This window comes from Leuciscus leuciscus, assembly GCF_965113295.1.
Source record: "Leuciscus leuciscus genome assembly, chromosome: 16".
In the NCBI taxonomy this organism is placed as follows: domain Eukaryota; kingdom Metazoa; phylum Chordata; class Actinopteri; order Cypriniformes; family Leuciscidae; genus Leuciscus; species Leuciscus leuciscus.
The window spans coordinates 2,098,984-2,119,432 of record NC_138740.1 but is presented as its reverse complement, the minus strand read 5'-3'; the positions used below and the strand labels follow the sequence as shown (position 1 = coordinate 2,119,432).

General features: G+C 41.2%; 1 long non-coding RNA gene across 1 annotated transcript; it reads right to left on the bottom strand.

Annotated features, from left to right (window-relative positions):
- Positions 1-2,003: 2,003 nt before the first annotated feature.
- LOC309478067 lies at positions 2,004-7,090 on the bottom strand. The gene is made up of 3 exons (XR_014198803.1): positions 6,752-7,090; positions 6,685-6,713; positions 2,004-2,518 (listed from the first exon to the last, which is right to left on the bottom strand). It is a non-coding gene; the product is annotated as an uncharacterized lncRNA (long non-coding RNA).
- Positions 7,091-20,449: the final 13,359 nt, after the last annotated feature.

Below are 20,449 nucleotides of genomic sequence, written 5' to 3'. Positions count from 1 at the left end.
CAAAACTGCTGTTTTCAGTCTTTTGTTAGTTCCATTGGAGGGGCTTTTTGATGACCAATTTTCATGCCCATGCAAAGCTGAGCTGAATGCAAACGTATCAAACTGGTTCTTCGCTGCACCTTGCTTTTTCTTTTTTTCTTTAATGTGTATATCTTTACAGCCATTTAAACGTATACGCCGACATTGCAATAACTGTTCATGTAATTTTTTAAAGTTGAAAGAGTTCATACTTTGCCTGATTCCACCATTTGTATGGATCATCCTTCTGCTCCTTGATGGTAATTATCTTGCCTGTCGGGACACAGACTGGAATGGAGTGTATGTTTCTGAGGATGAGCATCATGTGAAATGGTGTAAACCCACTGAATCGATCCCAGGAAGAAATGAGACCGAACTACAAGAATTGACTTTGAGCTTTGTTGCCAGTTCACAGGTATGCTGTATACTGCAATTTTTTTAATTCGTTTTTTAATATTCAGAAATGTTATAGGTTATGTAAGAAAATAGGAAGACAAAGAAATTTTCAAAAATATAAATAAGTAAATAGGTTGTTATACAGTGTCAACCATTCAATATGCTCTCATTAGTATTCATTCATAAGTAGTTCATGAAGACAGACGAACACCAAAGTCCCTTTGAGGAAGTCTGTTCACTCGGCGGCCATATTTGCGACGCCTCTGGGCGTGTTTCAGGCATCCAAGACCAAGTCCTATCTAGTTGAATGAGGGAATCCTGAAATCTCAAAAACTGCTGGCCGAACACACAATTCAATAACATATTTCAGCAACAAAATCTGACCTGTCCCATAAATGTTGTTTCTTATGCTCAACCAGCCAATGCGCATGTGCAGTCCTAAGCGCGAGCTTCTAATAGGAGCTGCAGTGATGCAATGACTTTACCAATCAGCGATTGGCTCATTTAGTTAGAAGGCGGGACTATTCCGCCATATTGCACATTGCAGTTTCTCCCAATCATAAGTAATAGTAGTGAACCGTCTTTCTATATCTATAGCAAATAACTTATAGGGCCCTATCTTGCACCCAGCGCAATTGACTTTGTACACCGACGCATGTATCATTCCTATTTTGCACCCACGCAAAGCAGACTTTTCCCTCCTCAGACGCATGTCGGTAAGTTAGGAAATACACTTGCGCTCCCGGGGGCGGTTCAGCGCAAAGAGGAGGCGTGTTCCGGCGCAAACGTTCCTTCATGCTATTTTGCAGGTTTAGAAAACAATTGCGCCACTAACCAGGAAAACATTTTTAAAGTCAGTGGCGCGTTGCGCATGTTATTCATATGCTATTTTAAGGGTGCATGCTTGGCCGTAATCAATGTAGCGTGTGCACAACGCGCATTTTGATTCTCTCATCTACACAGAAGCAGCAGTTTTCATTTTTGCAAATCATACATTATTACGATAGATAGATAGATAGATAGATAGACAGACAATTTATTATAAAAGCATACATCTAGCTTACACATTTACCCAAATTATCATACGCCTGTTTAACCGAAGTTAATTTGGGTGGGTTTCTCCATCCCCAATGTCCCTGACGAGAACGTCGGTCTCCTCGGCTGTGAACCGCTCCTGGCGCGCGCCTTGCAAATCCGCCGTTATAATAGGAATCCGCTTTAGAACAAGCGCGCCTGCTCATCTCAATGTGAGATGTCGCTCTGATTGGTTTATTTCACGTTACGCCCAAACCACACCTATGAATAATGAAGCTACTTCAGACCAACCCCTTTTAGATTTCCGCCGGGAAAATAGCAACAGCGCCCAAGACCCGCCCACAAAGTTACTTGCGCTTTGCGCTTGACACTTGCGTTTCAGATCGTTAAAATAGGGCCCATATTCTCTTTGTCTATAGTCTTTGCTTACACTTGAGTATTGAGGGCTTCACATGGGTTTACAAATAATTATTTAATATATTTTAGGTCTGACATTTAAAGTAAAACCTTGTGACCTGTTGTAGTAAAATTCCCTTGTTTTTGTGAGTGTGAGAAGGAAGGAGACCGGGGTCGGCTGGCTGAGGCTCGTGGGTATTTTATTAAATAAACTCGTATAACAATCGCGCCACATGCGCGTCAAACTCAAAACTCATTGAACAGTTAAAATTACTCGGCAGCATTCGTCTTTCTCGCTCAGAGTTCTCCGTTCACGGTCCCACGAGTCCTTAGCCCTCTCTCCTTGATCGCTGGTTCCAGTCTGGCTTATATACGGTCTCCCCACGCCAATTACTGCCATGAGACACAGGTGTAAGTCATTTTGCACTTGACCTACTTACCGCCGCTCGTCTCCCCACTCTCTCTCCCGTCGCAGACCTCGCTGAACCACGCCTCCCCCGCCACACCTGTAATTATATTCTAGTAGACATTTGGACAATATATGCCATCCAGCTTCATAAAGGATGCCGTGTGCAAGGCTGGACTTTGGGCTAATTATTACATTTATAAAATTTAATTCTAAACCATTATTCTGAAGTTTCAATATCTCAATTAGTTACAATAATGCATGGACCTATAATAATGCATACGAGTTTATTTAATAAAATACCCACGAGCCTCAGCCAGCCGACCCCGGTCTCCTTCCTTCTCACACTCACAAAAACAAGGGAATTTTACTCTAGGACCAGCGGGCAGCATACTAGAGGCACGCAGCTCGCAAGTGGTTTTCTCTAGAATACCCTGTTCTCCTGTTATTTCAGTGTTGTATTTTAGTCAAGGTAAGCCCATCTTCGATTCTCTTGTTATTTTCTAATTTTAACTTCACATAATTCTGTATTTCAGTTAGACGCATTGGCACTTTAGAGAAATAGCCGCGAGTGAAACAAATTAAAATTTTTATAGCAATCTAATTTGCACGTAACTTAAGCCCTTGCTCCTAGCACTTTCGATTTGACACATTTTCGCGTTATTGACTTAATTGCCCGAACGAAACAGCATCTGTGAAAATTGATAGATATAAATAGAAGGGCTTTCAGATCACTTCAATAGGACCAGCGGGCAGCATACTAGAGGCACGCAGCTCGCAAGTGGTTTTCTCTAGAATACCTTGTTCTCCTGATTTTTCAGTGCTGTATTTTAGTCAAGGTAAGGCCATCTTCGATTTTCTTGTTCTTTTGTAATTTTAATTTGACATAATCCTGTATTTCAGTTAGACGCATTGGCACTTTAGAGAAATAGCCGCGAACGAAACACATGTAACTGTTTATAGCAACCTAATTTGCACGTAACTTAAGCCGTTGCTCCTAGCACTTTAGATTTGACACATTTTGCCGTTATTGACTTAATTGCCCGAACGAAACAGCTGTACTCACTCAAGCGGTGAGAGCATTATCTGTATATCTGTGTAATTTGCACGCTGTCGCGGAAGCGTCAGCGGAAGCGTTCAGCTCTCGTGTTCAGCCTCCTCGTGTGAAGACCGACTCGGGTAAAGACCAGCGACTCTACCTGCGCGACTCCACCGAGCAAGGACACCTGAAAGTCACTTAAGTATCTCCTCTTCCCTTTTTCTTCCCTCTACTTATCTTATTGTTCACCTTAATCAACATGTGCTTTCAATACATTCCTGTTATCTCTCGGCAACGTCCTTTCATCACGCGCAATAGGCAGCGCAATACTGCCAATCTGCGTCCCATCCTCACATCCTCACTTACTCCTCTCTCTCTTTCCGTGGGTCTATGGAATTGTCAGTCAGCAGTCAATAAAGCTGACTTCATTCCAGCCTTCACTCTCATTCTACTCTTAGTATCTTGGGCCTGACTGAGACCTGGATTCGTCCAGAAGACTCAGCAACCCCTGCTGCTCTCTCTAGCAATTTCTCCTTCTCCCACTCCCCTCGCCAGTCTGGGAGAGGTGGGGGTACAGGGCTTCTCGTTTCTAACAATTGCAAATACTCCGCGCTCGCTTCTCTATGCAACAACAACTCATTTGAATATCATGCTATTACACTTACAACTCCCATTAAGATCCATATTGTAGTCATTTATCGCCCCCCAGGTCAGCTGGGTAACTTTGTAGATGAGCTGGATGTGCTGCTGTCCACTTTCCCTGAGGACGGCACCCCACTTCTAGTCTTCGGTGACTTCAACATTCATCTCGAAAAGCCACATGCAACAGACTTCACCTCTCTCCTAGCCTCTTTCGATCTCAAACGACTCATCACCGCAGGTACTCACAAATCAGGCAACCAACTGGACCTGGTTTACACACGCAACTGCACCACAGACAACATCTTGGTGAGACCTCTCCACGTTTCAGATCATTTCCTCATTACTTTCAGTCTACAACTCTCTACCCCTGCACCACCACCCCCACCACCAGTCACTTTCAGACAAAACCTGCGCTCACTTTCCCCCTCCCATCTTTCCTCTGCCGTGTCATCCTCTCTTCCTCCACCCTCACAATTCTCATCTCTGGATGTGAATACCGCAACGGACACCTTATGCTCCACTCTAATCTCTTCTCTAGACATTATCTGCCCTCTCTCCTCCAGGCCAGCACGCGCTACTCCCTCTAACCCCTGGTTATCTGAGGTTCTTCGGGAACACCGGACCGAACTCAGGGCAGCGGAGAGGAAATGGCACAAATCAAAAGACGCATCTGACCTGAGTATGTATCAATCTCTCCTCTCTTCCTTTTCTGTTGATGTTCATGCTGCAAAATCTTCATACTTCCACAACAAGCTCAACAGCTCCTCCAACACACGATTACTCTTCAAGACATTCAACTCTCTCCTCTGTCCACCTCCACCACCACCCGCCTCCTCCTTAACTGCTGACGATTTTGCGAACTTCTTCACCAACAAAACAACAGCTATCAGCAGTCAGTTCTCAGCTCCACACACACAGGAACCCAGACCGACCCCTTCCACAGCCAATATCCCTCTGTCCTCCTTTTCTTCGCTAACCGAGGAAGAAGTATCTACACTTCTCCTCTCCAGTCACCCTACCACCTGCCCTCTTGACCCCATCCCCTCACACCTTCTACAAGCCATCTCTCCCACACTTCTACCATCACTCACACACATCATCAACTCATCCCTCCATACTGGCACCTTCCCTACAGCATTCAAGCAGGCTCGGGTTACTCCACTGCTCAAAAAACCAACGCTAAACACATAATTTGTAGAGAATTACAGACCTATCTCTCTCCTACCATTCATTGCGAAGACACTTGAAAGAGCTGTCTTCAACCAACTAACATCCTTCTTGTCTCTAAACAACCAGCTGGATGTCAACCAATCTGGCTTCAAGAAAGGGCATTCAACTGAGACTGCATTACTGTCAGTCACAGAAGCCCTACGGATCGCAAAAGCTGCTTCCAAATCTTCAGTCCTCATTCTCCTGGATCTGTCTGCTGCCTTCGACACTGTGAATCATCAGATCCTTCTGTCCACCCTCTCATCACTGGGCATCACAGGAACTTCACTCCACTGGTTTGAGTCCTATCTCACAGGTAGGTCCTTCAAGGTCGCATGGAGAGGTGAGGTATCCAGAGCACATCAGCTGACCACAGGTGTTCCCCAGGGTTCAGTTCTTGGTCCCCTCCTCTTCTCCATCTACACCACATCACTGGGACACATCATACAGGCACACGGTTTTTCCTACCACTGCTATGCTGATGACACGCAGCTCTTCCTCTCATTTCAACCAGATGATCCCACAGTAGCTGCACGGGTCTCAAGCTGTCTGGCAGACATCTCCACATGGATGAAGGAACATCACCTGCAGCTCAACCTGGCAAAGACTGAGCTTCTCGTCCTCCCTGCCAATCCGTCTCTACAGCACGACTTCACCATCCAGCTAGAGTCATCATTAATCACCCCATCAAGATCGGTCAGAAATCTTGGAGTAACGTTTGATGACCAGCTGACCTTCACTGATCACATTTCAAAGACAGCTCGATCATGCAGGTTTGCACTGCACAACATCAGGAAGATCAGGCCTTTCCTAACTGAGCATGCAACACAACTTATCGTCCAGGCCCTGGTCATCTCTAGGCTCGACTACTGCAATGCTCTTCTGGCTGGACTTCCAGCATGTGCAACCAAACCCCTACAGATGATCCAGAATGCTGCAGCTCGTCTTGTCTTCAACGAGCCCAAGAGGGCCCACGTCACTCCTCTGTTCATCTCTCTGCACTGGCTACCTCTCGCTGCTCGCATCAAGTTCAAGGCACAAACGCTTGCTTACAGATCGATCACAGGCTCAGCTCCCTCCTACTTTCACTCACTCCTACGAGTCTACATCCCTACCAGACACCTACGATCGGTCAACGAGCGACGTCTCGTGGTTCCATCACAGAAAGCCACAAAATCACTTTCCAGAACATTCTCATTCACAGTTCCATGCTGGTGGAACGCTCTCCCCACCCTCATCCGGAATGCAGAATCCCTGACAACATTCAAAAGACAGCTGAAAACCCATCTCTTCCGTGAGCACTTAACCTTATAAAAAACAACAAAAAAAAAAAATTCCTTTCCCTTTGAAACATCACTTATCAGGCTTATGCTACTCTGAATAATACCTGAACTTCGTATTTTGAGCACTTCTTGCGTTATTGTTGCTTTTGCCTCTTTATGATGACTCGCTGAATTTTTTTCCTAATTTGTAAGTCGCTTTGGATAAAAGCGTCTGCTAAATGACTAAATGTAATGTAAATGTAAATGTAATGTAAATGGACCTAATTGACATTATAATGATTTTATAGCTCTAAATACACACACACACACACACACACACACACACACACACACACACACACACACACACACAGAGAGAGAGAGAGAGAGAGAATTAGCAGTGCACCATAACATTTTTAACTAAACTAAATGTATATTTTATACTTATATACGTCTCTAAAGTAGTTATCTAATCTGTTATCTAAGTTTCAGTGTTTTAAAATGCATAAAAATGTGTACCAATGAAGCTATGAATATGAAATCACCCTGTATTTGGCCCTTAAGCAAGACTATACGGCTTCACAGTCATTATCCCTGTAATAACACTTTGGATAAAAGTATCTTCTGAATGACAGTTGACTATAAAAATAGTTATTGTATTAATTAACTGACTGACTGTTTTTATTTCCACAGAAATACGGTTGTGTTCTGCTCCTTGTATTTAGCTTTATTATGATATTTACTGCACTTATCAATGGCTGCTGCTGCAGTGATGAAGAAAATGTGGAACCACCACTTCAAAGTTTTCAAAATGATAACCTTTATTGAACATGCATGTAGGTTCATATGATTGGTATGTATTGGTTGATATGTTTTTGAGTATGAATATTTTTTCTAATCTTTGTTAGTGGTCCTTTGAATATTTAAGACTATAAAGCAGGGATGCATATATACATATAGGCTGATTTGGGAGTACACAAATACAGTGCCTTCACAAAGTACCCCAATATTTATGAATATTTCCTGGCCACTTGGGGCGCTGTGTTTAGTGTTCTTGTTCATATCTTTACTGGTAATCTTTGATTTGTACTTGATAAATTGTTTGCTAATTCATCTATCTATCTGGTTTACTGTATTGTCTTGATATAACTTTACATGTTCAATTAAAATTGCCCTCCCTGCTGCGTTAAATTAAAAGTATAATTAAATGTATGTGTTTTTAAATAAACAAATACAAACACAATCAGCATAATCTTTTTAAAGAATTTTAGTTTTGAATCACTGCAACCTTAAAGTTTTTGCTTTTGCTTAAAGTTTTTGCTAATCAGTTTGTGTTTCTGTCTGTATGTATGTGGGAGTGTGTTCGTGCTGTTTAAATTAATTTAGTTTTAGTTTATAATTTTAATATTGCTCTTAAATTGTTTCTTTTGATTCCATTATGTTATGTAAGCAATAAGGTATGAAAGGCCATGCTGTATTGTGAATAAGTCACGGCTGAAGAGCGTTGTTATATTACAGCTTATTTGTTGATTCATATCAGCTTTGATTGTCCAAACACATCATGCACCTAATAAATGAACAATAATGTATCACTATCACTGATATTTTCTTTTTAAAATAATACCTTCTAATAATGAGACAAAACCATTACTGCTGAAAACTACTGGAACATTTAAAGAAACCACTTCACACATGATGATGAACAGAAAGTCCAGTGCACATTCTGTCAGGATGAACAGAGGACCCAAGAGCGAATGCAGGTACAAACAAAGTTTTAACAATAAATAGAACAAAGGCACTCAGTCACCAGGCGAGCGCAAACCTGGTAAACACAAATATTCTTGACTTGGCTTAAAGCAACAGAAATAGCAGGGATCCCCGAGCTGGATAGCAGCAGACAGTGAGGGTAACTCAGTCCTTGACCAGTAGTTTGTTGCTGGACGGCAGATAAAGGAGAAGTCGAAGGCCATGAGCAGTAGGATGGCTTGGCAGAGCACAGTGTAAGCAGACAGATAGACAAGACAGGACAAGACAACACAGGACATGGCAAGGTGGGTTTCCAGTAGAGGAATGGCTTAGTAGAAGATAACGGTAGATAACACAGGGACTAGCCCTACAAAACAACAATAATCTGACACTGAAACAGGGAGAATGGTAGCTAGAAGTAGCAGGTAAAATTAGGTTAGAAGAGAGAACAGATCTGGAGACGAGGATCAGCTGAGAGAGCGAGTGTGTGTGTGTGTGTGTGTGTGTGTGTGTGTGCGTATGAAAGAGAGAGAGAGAGAGAGAGAGAGAAAGAGAGATCAACCCTGGTTCATGACAGTACCCCTCTCTCGACGAGCGCTCCCAAGGATGGAGTCTGACGAGTACGGTAGAAATCCTTGATGAAAGAGCGGTCCAGTACGTCCCAGGATGGAATCCAGCTTCTCTCATCAGGACTGTATCCCTCCCAATTGACAAGAAACTGATGCCCACAACCCCGGGGACGGACATCCAGCAATCTCCGGACTCTATAAACAGGGGAACCTTCGACAAGAATGGGAGGGATGGGAGGGCATCCGAATAACAGGTTTGATGCACGATACATGAAATACAGGGTGAACGTGCCGTAGATTGTGAGACAACTTCAGTTCAACAGCAACCGGACTAAGGACCTTAACAATGCGAAAGTGTCCAATAAAACGGTGTGTTAATTTACGAGAATTCGACTGAAGGGGTAAGTTCAGGGTGGAAAGCCACAGCTTCTGACCGCAAACATATCTAGGAGCCCTGACGCGACGTCGATTGGCGGCTCGTCGAGTGCGTGCTCTGGAGCGACAAAGGGTAGATCTTACCCTGTTCCAAGTGCATTTGCAGCGTAGGATAAACGCTTGTACTGAAGGAAAGGAGGACTCGGACTCCTGAGATTGGAATAGAGGAGGTTGGTAACCAAGGCAACAGTGAAACGGGGAAAGCCCTGTAGCAGAAGACGGTAGAGAATTATGAGCGCACTCGGCCCAAGGTAACTGCTTGGACCAGGAGGGATTATGGAATGCCAGACTACGGAGCATACGGCCAAGAATTTGATTGGCCCGTTCGGCTTGCCCGTTAGTTTGTGGGTGGAATCCCGAAGACAGACTAGCAGAGGCTTCGAGCGTTGTGAAAGAACCGCCCCCATGCCCACATCTGAAGCATCCACTTCAGTGATGAATTGTCTCTTGGTGTCAGGACTGATTAAAATAGGAGCGGTGACGAATAGGGTTTTGAGACACTCAAAAGCTGTCTTGGCTACTTCTGACCAAACAAAACAAGACTTGACCTAAGTGAGTGCTGTCAGAGGGGCGGCGACCTGGCTGAAATTCCGAATGAAGCGACGATAGAAATTGGCAAACCCCAAAAATCGTTGGAGCGCGACTCGGGAACAGGCCAATCCGTGATGGCTCGCACGACCGAACCAAGGAACGTAACAGACTGGGCATGGAAGGTACACTTCTCCTCTTTAACTAAAAGGCGATTCTCTAAGAGACGTTGAAGAAAGCGCCGAACGTGCACTGGGAGAGAGGGTGAGAAAATGAGTATATCATCCAGGTAAACGAAAACGAAAATATTAAGCATATCTCTCAAAACATTGTTTACAAGGGCCTGGAAAATGGCAGGAGCATTGACGAGCCCGAACAGTAAAACCTGATATTCAAAGTGCCCTAGGGGTGTGTTAAACGCCATCTTCCACTCGTCTCCCTCCTTTATGCGCACTAAGTCTTTATGCACACTAAGTGATATGCGTTGCGGAGATCCAACTTTGTGAGAATCATTGCTCCCTGCAAGATCTCAAAGGCCGATGACATAAGTGGCGAAGGATACCGGTTCTTGACAGTTATGTCATTTAGCCCTTGATAATCAATGCAGGGACGCAAGGAACCGTCTTTCTTTTTCACAAAGAAAAGTCCCGCACCGGCGGGAGAGGAGGATGGAACAATAGTACCGGCAGCGAGAGAGTCAGAGAGATATTTCTCGAGCACCTCGCGCTCCGGTGCCGACAAAGAATATAATCTTCCACGAGGGGGAGTGGTACCAGGGAGCTGATCAATACAGCAGTCATTAGGTCGATGAGGAGGGAGAGAAGTGGCCCGGTAATGACTGAACACCACTCGCAGATGGTGGTACTCCTCAGGCACTCCAGACAAATAACCAGGTTCCTCCTGAAAGATAGAGACAGAGGAAATGAGAGGGACAGCAGAAAACGTTGTGCGAGTCCTCGGCGATGGGGCTAGAGCAGTGGCTCTGGCTTTTAGCTGACAGGTTGAGACGAAATGACTCGCGGAGAGACAGAGTCGGTTCAGTATCCGTCGTTGACGTTCCGCAGCAGAGATGCGGATCCCCCCAGCTACATGGGTTCCGATTCCAGGCCACTCATTGGAGGAGAAGTAACAGTTGGCGGGGTTGTTTGCTGCTCGGTCACCATGCCCCGAGCGCGACGTCGCAGTTCGAAGTGTTTATCAAGGCGAATGGCCAACTCGATCAGCTGATCCAGATGGGTTGGAGGTTCGCGGGCAAAAATCTTATCCTTGAGATCCGCGTGCGATTAAAGCCGGTTCGTTCCAGCCGCATGTAGTAGCCAGAGTGCAGAATTCAATGGAGAAGTCAGCAACAGACCGCTTCCCCTGGCGCATGGCAGCTAGTGGGCATGAAGCTTTGCGAAAGTAGACGGAACGGGCGAACACCCTGATCATCTCCTCCTTAAACAGTACATATTGATCACAGCAGTCTACCTGTGACTCCCAGATGGCCGTTCCCCACTCACGTGCCTGTCCGGTTAGTAAGGAAACCACAAAAGCAACTCTGGCGCGGTCCTCAGCGTAGGTGGTGGGCTCAAGAGAAAACACAACCCCACAATGTGTTAGGAAAGAGCGACATTCAGTAGGCTCACCCGCATAACATGGTGGGATATTGATCCTGGGTTCGGGGATACTGTGAGTCTTCTGAGACGACGGCGGAACCAGGTGAAAATGATGAAACTGCATGGACAAGTCTGTCACCTCTCCCTGAACTTCGACCGCTGAACGGAAAGGTGCCTCCTTCACTAGGTCCATGATGGCCAGATTATTCTGTCAGGATGAACAGAGGACCCAAGAGCGAATGCAGGACAAGACAGGACAAGACAGGATAGGTTTCCAGTAGAGGAATGATTAAGTAGAAGATAACGGTAGATAACACAGGGACTAGCCCTACAAAACAACAATAATCTGACACTGAAACAGGGAGAATGGTAGCTAGAAGTAGCAGGTAAAATCAGGTTAGAAGAGAGAACAGATGTGGAGACAATCAGCGCGAGTACTGATTGCGATGAGGATCAGCTGAGGGAGCAAGTGTGTGTGTGTGTGTGTGTGTGTGTGCGCGCGCGTGTGTGCGTGAGAGAGAGAGAGAGAGAGAAAGAGAGAGAGAGAGTGAGAGCAACCCTGGTTCATGACACATTCTTTACCTCTCCTTTATGTTGCCTAAATAATATTTCTTCTTTTTTATGCACATATCGTAGTAGTATTAAGAGGAAAAAAGAAAGAAAAAAAGAAGTCAACTATACAGTGGGTTTACATAAAAGGAATTAACAAGAAAAAAGTTTTCAAGAATTCTACAACTTGCATATTCTATTTCAGGTTATATCAGGTTTATTCTTTGCACATTTTTGTTTGTGTAAATGGTATTTTCCAAACATAAATTCTCCTCCAAATTCTTATACAATAAAAATATATTTACTAGAAAGCTGAATCTTTAATTTGTAATTGGGTAAATACACATTGATAGAATAAATGTTTTATGGATTCTGCAAAAGACACATATAGTCTCTGTGTTTCTTAAAATCTAAAGACGTCTTGTCTCACGGGGTAAATTAAACTTTATGACTTCTTTGAAGGGATACTCCACTTTTTTGGGAAATAGGCTCATTTTACAACTCCCCCAGAGTTAAACAGTTGAGTTTTACCGTTTTCAAATCCATTCAGCCGAACTCCGGGTCTGGCGGTACCACTTTTAGCATAGCTTAGCATAGATCATTGAATCGGATAAGACCATTAGCATCTCTCTCAAAAAAATTACCAAAGAGTTTCTATATTTTTCATATTTAAAGGTTGTATCAGCGATTGTGGGTGACGTCACTTCTGTTTGTGTTTGAAACGAGATCCAAACAAACAAACAAAGTTAGCTCGCCCCTCCCTCCCGTTTGGTGCATCATGAAAAAAACGATCATGCACGCGCATTTCTTAAAGCGACGTTAGCTAGAGCTACCCTAGTTTAGTCGAGTTTCGCTCATATTTTTTCAAGAAGGATATTTTCACACACAGTTCACATCCAAACAAGTCAGCACTAGCAGCTACTCACCTGTCCAGAAGAAATGGCGTCCGATTTAAAAATGTTCAGTTCTTTAAGTTCTTTCTACCTTTCAAAAGCCTTCCAGATAACTATTCGTGTCTTGGAATAAACACGATGGTATTCCCTCGCCCTAATCCTCCTCCTCCTCGTGGGGATTGACTCAGCCATGTTCAATTTCTCTTGATCGTTGATAGACGCTGGCTTCTTTTTCAGCTGGGGACTATTTTCAGGCGCTGTGTCATATCATTACTGGACTCATGGTACGGCAGCAAAGTTTCTTGATTATTACGCATGAATGAGAGTATAGTTCCTAGCCATATCAGCCTAGAAAATCGCAACTTTTCATTTTCCGTCGGTCTTAGTACACGATGTAACTACAGAAAAGTCAAGTTTTAAATAGGAAAAATATCGAAACTCTTTGGTCATTTTTTTGAGAGAGATGCTAATGGTCCTGTCCGATTCAATGATCTATGCTAAGCTATGCTAAAAGTGATACTGCCAGACCCGGAGATCGGCTGAATGGATTCAAAAACGGTAAGACTCAAATTTCCTAAAAAAGTGGAGTATCCCTTTAACTTTATTGTTGAGACAGTACTGGGTAAACTCCAGACCTCTTTCCGATGATTATACAGGGAATTCCAATATGATTTGCATTTAGGTAAGGATATTTCTGCATATTGTTTTTTATAAAAAACAAAAACAAATGTGTATATATAATCAAATGTTCACACTGCCTAATTTGAATAACTCTGTGTGAATGTTGTGTGTTTTCCTCATGAAGCTCCAGCACAGTTATATTCACAGCACTGCCATCTTCTGGACACCACTGATCATAACAGCATGTGACGCTGTACGTGCTCGTGCACGATATGCAGAGATCAAAGTGCACTCGAAAACATTTAAGCTTTTTTTTTTTTTTTTTAAGAATTACACCTTTCAATTAATAGTAAAATTCCATCCAAATAAATTAAATAATCGTTACACATTTTAATTTAATAAGTGAACGATCCTTAATCAATTATTCAATTAAAATGTGTAAGGATTATTCTATTAAATTTGATTTGATTGATTTAAATGCATAAATCTACTTAAAAATTTATTTTTTTTTTTTACTTTTTTTGAGTGTGGGCAAATAAAACAACCGCAAAAAATTTATTAATAATACAAATCCAAATTAGCTGATCGTTTGGTTATAATAAAGTTTGTTCTCACGACATTTTATCTAACATCCAATATTAACATTATATACACACGCAGATTGTGTATGACAAATATTTACTTTATCTGTAATGACGTTATGTATCTCTGTTATGTATGTTATTATATTTTCTATGTATCTGACATTCACACCAAGGAAAATACATGACATTTTTGTTTCATGAACTTTGTTTTTATACTGTTTACATTATGCTTAAAATATTATAATAACAGTTAATCAGTCATTATACAAAACTTTTATACCTCTCAGCATTGTGATTAACCAATCAGAACTAAGTTCTCCAGAGATATTATTTATGAAATGATGTGCTTTTTTAAGTCAGATGAATGCAGTGGCATAATGACGCCAAAAATGAGGTACAATCTCAGTTAATCAGGGATTGAATTGAATTGGTGGTTGTTGAAAGCACACAAACTTTACTTGATAAGTACAGGCAGAACAGAAACAACCACATCTAACATCGACGAGAACCGACAAGAGACTGAACAGAACAGGGAGTATACGGCCCTGTTTACACGAGAACAGGTGAAAACGTAAAAATATTTGATCAGATGTGCCTTTCGTTTAGACGCCGACGGCGTTTTGGGGGCTTAAAAACACAAAAAAGTGAAACCACCCTCCAGAGTGGAAATCTTAGGCCCCGTTTACACGATGGGAAAACGCAGATATTTCCCTGCGTTTTGGCCTGTCATTTACACGAAAACGCCGTTTTTATCCCAGAAAACGATTATTTCTAAAAACTCCGGCCAAAGTGGAGATTTCTGAAAACGCCGGTTATGTGTTGCCGTGTCAACTGGGAGAAACGGGGTTTTAGGTTCTCAAACGTCACATTATGCGCCAGAAAATGCTTACGTCATGTGAGCGCCCTATGTTTAGAGTTTGTTCCATACTGTCTATGAGTTTGTTTGGCTACTATTTGATCATGGATGCTGTTAAAGTGGTACTCATTTTTACTTTTGTGAAAACGCTTTTGGCCTGTTTGCATTTGCTTCGCTGTCTGTCCACACGAACGAACCTCGCGCCATGTCTATTGTTTTGAAAGGAACAGGAAGTCGCTCGTGCTATTCGTCGTTGTCGATTTTGAGGATTCTGATTGGCTTGCATGGCTTTATCCTTCTCCTTACACTGCCGCCCCTTTGTATTTATGCGGGTTGATGTAAACGACAACTTTTTTTGAAAACGATATTGTGTGCACGATGTTATTTTTGAAAACGGAGGGGGAGAAATATTCGTTTCTCTAAATACCCGGCTATGTGTAAATGTGGCCTTAAAAACGCTCCACCGTCGCGTTTCCGTCTAAACGGTAAAAACGCAAAAGTCTGCTAGACAGTGAAGGCACCGATCAGTGCTTCACATTGCCACCTAGCCGCCTGGAGTGCATACTACATTGAATTTCACACACTTTTGCGTCACCATATGCACGCAGATTCCCCCCCCCAAAAAATCCATTTTTTTGAAGTGAGAATAGTGTAACCACCTGTATAGCTCCCTATATAAATATACAGAGGCTTTTGGATTCCCTAGTGGGTTTTTTAGACATAAATTCTTAGGTTTAACATTTAGATATATATATTTAGACATTCTAAAAATACTTTTTTTCAAAGTTTCGATTTTTTTTTGTTAGATAAGTATAAGGTTTTGCATTATGATTACAATCAAACATTACAATTTTGTTAGAAAGGGAACACATTTATTAATAGATATACATAGAAACCTGCACTCTTCAACAAATGAAACAAGTAATATTACTTTTTACCACCAGATGTCTTTTCCAAAATAATGACTGTTGCATTTAAAATTTCCCAGCAATCATTCAGGACTTCCCTACAGGATGATTATCTCTTTGTCCCTGTAAATTTATCCAGTGTGCCATAGCCAATTTTTGTCGTCTTATAAATAATGGCATTTCTGATGTTTCTACTTGCAATGCTGCAATGGGTGTGGTTTTAACTGCTCCTAAAATTATTCTTAATGCCTTAGCTTGCATGACATCTAGTTTCATTAACTACTTCCCTACCCACTTGAACTTGAATTGTTCTGTCAAATAAAAAACTTAAAACCCAATTAAACATTCTTCCTTCTGTTCCAGTTCTCTTCATTTTAATAAGTAATCCCTCTTTCCATAATATGCCTTTTCCATATCAAAGTAAACTGCCACTAATCCCTCTTTGACTGCTATAGCTTTCTTTACATCTGTTTCCAGCTTTACTAATGCATCTAATGTTGATCGGCCTTTCCTAAAACCATATTGATTTGGCGCCAACGCTCCCTTACTCTCAAGTACATAAATTAGCCTATTTACAATAATTTTTTCCATCAGCGTACATAAATCTGATGAAAGCACAATTAGCCTGTAATTCCCTGCTATCGATGCATCTTTCCCTGGTTTAGCTATTGGAATTATTATTGCATGTTTCCATGACCTTGGCATTCTTCCTCATACTCATATCTTATATAAGTCCAATACTACTTTAAGAATTCTGTCATTTGCATATGAGCATAATATAACAAATTCCATCTTGTCCAGGTGCTGTTCATTTTATCCTGTGTAATACCCTTTTCAGTTCACATATTTCAAAGTCAGCATCTAATGCTCATTTTCCATCAGGTCTTTTAATATACATGTCTTGATGTTGATTCAAAATTTCCTGTCTTTTCATTCTATAATTCTCATCGAGATTTTCTTTACTATGTGCTTTCTGAAAGGTTTTAACTAATAATTCTGCCTTGTCTTTTTCTGTAATAGCTGTCCTTCCTTCTCTTGAGATTACTGTCATATTTCTGGTTTTATATATTCCAATCATCTTGTTTAACATATTCCATACCTCTCCTAATTCAGTTTCCTTCCCAATGGAATCACAATAATCTCTCCAGTATTTATTTTTTGCATGCTTAATTGTCCTTCTAGCCTTTGCTCTCTGCCTCTGATATTCTATCACTGCTTCTGGTGTCAATGTTCTTTTCAGCATTTTAAATATTAAATTATTCCTGTTTTTAATTGAATTACTGCATTCATCGTTCCACCATGGAACAGCTTTCTTCCTCCTATTTCCTTCAACTTTTGGTATACTCTCTTCTGCCGCTTTGACTAAACTCAAACTTAGTTTCTCTGTACATTTATCAATATCATCTTCTGTACTATAACTCATTAATTCTAACTCACATATTTTATTATACTTCTCCCAATCAGCTTTCTCAAATTTCCATCTATGTTGTTTTATCATCACACTCCTTTGCATTTCTAATCCTACCGAGCAAAATATTCTTGCACAGGACTTCTTCTTTTTATTGTAACCATATGGAGCATTATCACCACCTACTGTATCTTAATTAAATTTACTTAAATCCTTGTGTTCAGTCCAGTTTGTTGTAGAAAAGATGAGATGTGTTTAAGTACCATCTTTCCGGAGTTATTTGAGAAAATAGTTGTAATGTCCATTTGTTTAATTCCTTGCACAGGACTGAGAGCACAAGGAGAATAAATAGGAGAGGAAATTAGGAGGGTAACAAGAGAGAGCAGGTGGGACAAATAAACCAATAATCAGGGAACAAGAAGGGCTAGGTTAAGATCATATAACACCGATTTTATCATCACTGCATTGGTTACCTATAAAGTTCCGTATTAATTACAAGGTATTGCTACTGACTTATAAAGCCCTAAACGGCTTAGCTCCAGTCTATTTAACGGATCTTCTATCGCCCTATAATCCATCGCGCTCTTTGAGATCACTAAATTCAAGGCTTTTGGTCATACCTAGGATATCCAGAACCACCAAAGGAGGGAGAGCATTTTCACATTTGGCTCCAAAACTCTGGAATAGTCTTCCTGATACTGTTCGTTGCTCAGACTCGCTCTCTCAGTTTAAAACTAGATTAAAGTCGCATCTCTTCAGCCAGGCATTCATATAATCCTACAGTTCAAACTACAATCCGGCCTCTATCCAATGCCAGAGGAGAACTGGCCCCCGACTGAGCCTGGGTTCTCCCAAGGTTTTTTTTCTCCATTAAGGCACCTGATGGAGTTTTAGGACACCATTAGGTCACTTGATGGAGTTTTTCGGTTCCTTGCCACTGTTGCCTTTGGCTTGCTCAGTTGGGGATATTTTGGGGATATTTAATTTAATTTTATCAATCAATAAATTCCTATTGAAACAAACTTTGTTGTATTATTTTAATTTAATACTGTGAAGCTGCTTTGATGCAATCTGTATTGTGAAAAGCGCTATACAAATAAACTTGACTTGACTTGACTTGACTTAAGATAATAGACAGCAGAGCACATGGCACACAGAAACAAACAAAACAAAGCCATGTGCTCACACCAAACATGACACAAACACAGATGATGAAAGGTTGTAGCCCTTTAAATATCACAAGTTGTTAATTTTGAACACCCTGAACAATGCCGACAAAGCATAAGAAAACTGAAAAATTTAATACTGAAGAGCCAGGAGGTACAGATAATGTTTAGGAGCTGCTAATGCTAATCAAACTAGCGTTAAAGCAACGGTGCCGAAAAACAAAGACATTATGGAAGCAATAGTGAAATTGAGCGGCTGCTTTGAGGGAAAGTTTGATATCCTTTCATCTACTTTATCAGAGTTGAAAGACCAGTCTGTTTTCCCCAACGGGGAGGTTTTTGTTTTTGTTTTATTGTTATATAAAAGCCCATCTTGAGTCATTGCTCCTCCTTTACCTCAAACCTGACAGATCTGAGCAAAATAACAGTAACATCAAATCAATCACTTTTTTTGTAATAAAATATCCAAAAATCACTTGCACAGTGTGATATATTTCCTGCAGTTGTGTCCTTACAATATCCCAAAAGTTCCCAAAGATTTTTAATTTCAGAGAATTTCCCATTTTAAATAATGTCCCGTCCCTGTTCAGTGTCCCCTGTCAATGACGTAATATCCACGTTATCCCTGGTTTCCGCTCGTACTGCCGTAGTAACCATGGCGACAGATGTGGACAACTGCGTTACGTCTAGCTCACGCTCACGCTGTTGTTGTTTCGTTCAAACATTATGGACCATGGCAAGCAGACTTTGGGAAAAAAGGAGAACTAAAACGAGGATCAATATCAGGGTGGCGTTTTCGAGATGACGAGAGCTAGCGTCCGCGACTAACTTCCACTTGACAGAGACACTCTTGTATGTACTTTATTAGACAGGTGAGCAAATGTACATAAAACTAATCAATGTTATATAGCTCAACATGATGATGTTAGAATATGATCAGTGTGTTATGCTAATGTTGATCTCGCTCACTGCTAGTCTCATACAGACAAACTAACACATAGAATAACATTATAACTTTCAACACACTCAAATGCAGTTTAGTGTGATAGTGTAGAGCAAGTGAACAGCGCTGCGTTCCCTCACAAGTTTCATTCGTCTAATAAACTGACCAGTGTGAGTATTATTCAGCACTTGCGTGTAAGTTAGTTCGGTAGAATGAAATGTCCTCATTCCTTTATATCCGCGGGACTCGCGTGTGGCGTTGATATCTGTCTCTCATTAGCACTCGCGCCCTGCTTCATTACACAGTCATGTTAAAAACATCAGTGTATTTACTCATCCATAAACATTATTAGATCCTATGACGACAAGTTCCATAATTCCGCTTATGCGTCATCAATCTACACCTTTGTTATTGTAAGAGGTTAGCGACCCCTAGTGGCGAAAAAAATGACATATTATAGCTTTAATAACATGCTAAACTTTCTTTAGAGCTCCTTCGATTCAACCCACTTTATTTTCCTCACCTGTTTGAAATAAAATTAATACATATTAATACATTGTATACTAAATCAAACTATTTTATTTACAAGTATGTTATGTTTGTTATTTGTATTAATGAAAAATGATCTGAACAAAATTAACCAGTTATTAACCAGTTTTACACTTAGAAAACACATTTACAACTGAGTTTGTTCGTTTTTATTTTTTCAGTTTTTGAACTGTTTTATTCCCACCCACAACAGATACTGAAAAACATTTTTATTCATAGGTTTATAGTTTTAAAGTCCCCCTGTGGTGAAAATCAAGCTGTTTAAAGGGGTGGTTGATTATGATTTGACTTTTCTAACTTTAGTTAGTGTGTAATGTTGCTGTTTGATCATAAACAACATCTGCAAAGTTACAACGCTCAAAGTAAAAAGCAAAGGGAGATATTTGCTTTTACAGAAATCACTTTTTAAGAACTACAACAAACGGCTGGTAGAGACTACACCACATTCCTCCTGGGTTAGTGACATCACCAACCCTAACATTTACATAAACCCCGCCCCCTGGAACACACAGTCCATGTTGAGAAGAGGAAGAGTTGTTGTAGTCGAGCACATTTGTTCAAGCTCAAACTGAAGCATCCGTCTTTTCACATTTATTGCAATACAGTACGTAACACAAATGCAATAGCATGTCACTCTGTATCTTATTACAGTTCCCACACGAGCGATTTATAGATTATAATGACGGAATATGC